The sequence below is a fragment of the Megalobrama amblycephala genome, linkage group LG1 (genome assembly GCF_018812025.1).
Source record: "Megalobrama amblycephala isolate DHTTF-2021 linkage group LG1, ASM1881202v1, whole genome shotgun sequence".
Lineage (NCBI taxonomy): Eukaryota > Metazoa > Chordata > Actinopteri > Cypriniformes > Xenocyprididae > Megalobrama > Megalobrama amblycephala.
In genome coordinates, this window is record NC_063044.1 from 35,028,592 (window position 1) to 35,032,983 (window position 4,392).

At 36.0% G+C, this 4,392-nt stretch overlaps 1 long non-coding RNA gene across 1 annotated transcript; it reads right to left on the reverse strand.

The window, feature by feature from the left end:
* Positions 1-234: 234 nt before the first annotated feature.
* Positions 235-3,486, reverse strand: LOC125246078. Its single transcript, XR_007179714.1, has 4 exons — positions 3,363-3,486; positions 2,341-2,775; positions 2,000-2,183; positions 235-465 (listed from the first exon to the last, which is right to left on the reverse strand). It is a non-coding gene; the product is annotated as an uncharacterized LOC125246078 (long non-coding RNA).
* Between the last annotated feature and the right edge of the window lie 906 nt (positions 3,487-4,392).

Consider the following 4,392-nt stretch of genomic DNA (forward strand, 5'->3'; position numbering starts at 1 on the left):
AAACAGTTACACAAGTTTAAAAAAACAAGTTTAAAATGAACAGTAAATAAACATTTCTACTATTACAACTACTTCTATTACCACAGTTAAACTAACTTATTAATATAAACTAATTGAACTACTAAAAATAAATTAACTAAACTATTTGAATAAAAACTAATGAGAACTAAATGAACAAAAAAACTATTTGAACAAAAAAATGAACAAACTAACCTAACGAGTGCTAAAAATTATAAACTTTTATCATTATCATTTTAATTATTAACAAAATCAACCTCAACTACTCTTGTCTTTATGTGCGTGATTTTTAGGTGGACAGGAAGCTTCAGGATGAAGTCGTCCCTGGTACAGGTTGGCAGGGATGACGAACTCGGAGAAATCAGCGCACAGAAGGATGAGATTAGTATCCTGCTCAGACACACCGACAATTTCTGCCACGACTGTCTCCGGTTTCCTCTCAGCAGTCTGGATTTTGACAAAAATACAATTTACATTCAGGTATACATCCTCTTAAAAGCACAATGAATGTATGAGCTTATTGATGCATCAATGATGTAGGGTGTGACACCCTACTAGAAAAATGAAATATTGCTATAGCAGAATGATAGCAACCATGTAACCAGGAATGAGAATGATTAATGCTACATTTATAATGTTAATCAATTTTTGTTAGATGCTATTAAAAGGATAGTTCACCCAAAAATGAAAGTGTCATGTTTATCTGCTTAGCCCCAGGGCATTCAAGATGTTGGTGACTTTGTTTCTTCAGTAGAACACAAATGATGATTTTTAACTCCAACCGTTAGTCTGTCAGTCGTATAATACATGTCAATGGTAACAAAATCTATGAGAGTCAAAAAAACACGACAGACAAATCCAAATTAAACCCTGCTGCTCATGACAACACATTGATGTCCTAAGACACGAAATGATCGGTTTGTTTGAAAACGTGCTCTGATGATGGAAGCAATCTCTCACGTCTATATCTCAATGTGTGCGAGAGATCACTTCCGTCATCAGAGCGCGTACACACCTCACGCACCGGATGCCGTGCTCAAGGCAGTTGGACATAGTGGTGAATTAAAGGTAAAAAATGATATAAAAACCGTTCAGTTTCTTGCACAAACCGATCATTTTGTGTCTTAGGACATCGGTGTGAGCAACAGGGTTCAATTTGGATTTGTCTGTCTTGTTTTTTTTTACTCTTATAGATTGCGATACCGTTTCAACACATTATACGTCTGACAGACCGCAACGGTTGGAGTTAAAAATAATAATTTGTGTTCTACTGAAGAAACAAAGTCACCTACATCTTGGATGCGCTGGGGGTAAGCAGATGAACATCAAATTTTCATTTTTGGGTGAACTATCCCTTTAACGTCATGTTTTGGCTAACTCTATGCATAGTTTTTAATGTCTAATTTAAATGTCTATTTGTTACATGAGTTCTGGATAGGGATGAACAATACTATTGGAGTGTCATTTGCTGATAAAGGTTTAAAATGTAATCATCAGCATCAGTCCAATATGGAAAATGATGCTGACATGCTTTACTGATGGGACATGCCAGCATTCTTCTACTCTTGCCTGTGATTAGATTCACTTTAATGAATTGCTGTTCTGAACTTGACAATGCAAGTACAGAAGGTAGGGTCTGGTGTGTGATACAGTTAACAGTTACTAGCATGTGCAGCAGCTGAAGGAGCTTCCCCTGGGTCCTGGTGCTTTATTCAGGGGTGCTGTACATGTTAGACCTAAAATAACATAAGTTACTTCTGTTTACAAATGTATTAATAGATGTCTAAGCCAGAATTATGATTTGACTTAATGCTATGACGCTAACATAACTCTTAAAATATCTCCAGAATAAAGATATGTATATTAGCATTGACTATCAGCCAAAATGAGTTAAAAGTTGTAGGATACTGGCAAAAATCCAACATTGTGCATCCCTCGTTCTAGAGAAGCCGCTAATGCATTTTGCGTTATATTTGTATACCTTGACAGTCGTGTACGTGGATGAATTTAGTTTCCCGTTCCCACTCTCCCAAATGAAGACCTTTAAATGCGTGAGATCTACGTCATCTCCGACATCTCTTATTAGCAGGTTCAGGTGTGTTTAATTGGGGTTGGAGCTAAACTCTGCAGGGCAGCAGCCCTCCAGGGCCAAGTCTGGAGACCACCTGTGTTACATGTAGGTAATTTATGGTTGAGCTTTTGTTTTTGTTTTTTTAGCAATTGGAAAAATTAATCCTTTTTGTAAATCTGATTCTTTATTTTCATCCAAAAGAATGCAGAACTTATTTCTAGATATTCAGTAATGGCATTAAAATAACTCACTTTTTGTACTTGACCTTTAAGAGTCAAGTAATCTCCCCGTGAGAAGATGTCCTCTTGCGCTGTGACATGGTGTGAGGGAGGGCACAGGGCGTCTTTTGCAGCCTTCTCCTCCTCTTTGGAAAGTGTAACAGGTGCTGTTCTAAATTTAGTTGATGATTTGCCAAAATATAAAATTTGGCGGCCGTATTTATTGCTAATCGTTACATTTTTTAAAAAATAGGAAACTCCCTCTTCAAAATCCGGTGTCTCGTTGTTGTTGGACGACAAGTATATATTCTTCCCATCACTGAGGGCACTAGTTGACCTCACCCTCAGTGACGAGATTTTAACCTTTGTGCCCTCTCTCGCAAAGGTGACGCCTTTGCAAATCGTTCTATTAGCTACACATTTGCAGCGGATTGGTGCTGGCCGAGAGTGGGGGCTTGGAGTTGCCATCTAGAGGGTAAGAGAAAAGTACACAAAATACTTAAAAATACTTCATAATTAAAAAAAAATCATTGATCATTTTCAAATATTTACAGGATAATCCTGTCAGACATTGGTAATTAATAAATGTATTTATTTATTGAAGTTCATTAATAAGATTTATTGTAAAAATTACATATATCCTCAGAAAATGAACCATCCTGTCAGGGGACTTTTTTTTGGTGAAAAATGACAGTATAACATACATTCTGACAGGATTTGGTCTCAGAGAAAGGGGTTCTGACAGAAAATGTATTTTCTGAGGTAATTTTTCAACTTAACTTGATGAAAATCATGAATATAATTTGAATTGTTGAAAAATTACCTCAGAAAATACATTTTTCTGTCAGAACCCCTTTCTCTGAGACCAAATCCTGTCAGAATGTATGTTATACTGTTGTTTTTCACCAAAAAAGTCCCCTGACAGGAGAGTTAATTTACTGAGATAAAACTTTACAAAATCTTATCAAAATGTATTATATCATACAGTCTGTATTTCATAACTTGATGAATTCAAATTACATTTATAATAAGTTGTAAAGTAAAAAGTGTCTCACCTCAGAACATAGGCTGGCTTGTTGCAGAGTGATCAATTAAAAACTTGAACTTGATCAATTGGTCTTGAACTTGCCAGCAATCCAATCAGAAGATATGTGAGATAGGTATAAACGGAGGTCGGAGCCAGCTGCAAGTGGGTGGGACATTAAGCCGCAAGTGGGCGGTACAAACTAATAGAAGATTTTGATTGGTTTGTTTAATGTCATGTAATATTGTTCACGCTCCTGTTGGCGGTAGCGCGTGAATTTGGTTGCGATCCGTCAAACAAGAAGAATAAGAAAAAGAAGACGACGAAGAAGCTGTCTGACAATATGTTTTTTCAAACAACTGCAATCTGCTCTCCAGGTTATGGATACAGTAGACCATAAACAGGTAACGTTAATATAGCTTAATTGCATGTCAGTTTTGTTAACGATTTGGACTGTACTGATTTATAAACTGCTCTTAGCGTTTGCAAATCGATTTAGGATAATTTATAATTTTAAAATTGTTTTTTTCTTTGCTTTCTTTAAGGTGAACATGAAACTAAAATTCCAACTCATTCTACTTTTGCGATGCAAGTTACACACACACACACACACACACACACACACACACACACACACACACACACACACACTCACTCTCTTGCATGCACACATTGTTTTTGTGATTTGTTGGCACATTTCATAGACGTAATGGTTTTTATACTGCACAAAACGTAACCTAAACCTAACCCTTACAGGAAACTGTGCACATTTTTAATTTAAAAAAATCCTTCTGTATGATTTATAAGCCTTTTGAAAAATAGGGACATGCTGTAATGTCACATAATACACACCGCATCAGTGTGTGTATATAATATGTAATATGTATATATGCACTGATCAGTTGCTCACAGCAAGATAAGTAGAACTGTGTCAATTTGGGTTTCATGTTGACAATAAAATGTATGGTAGTTCAGATCATGCATATTTTTCTTTTTTCACTAATTGAAAATTGGCATTCAAACTTCAATATTCATAACCATGCTTATCAGCACTGTTGTTA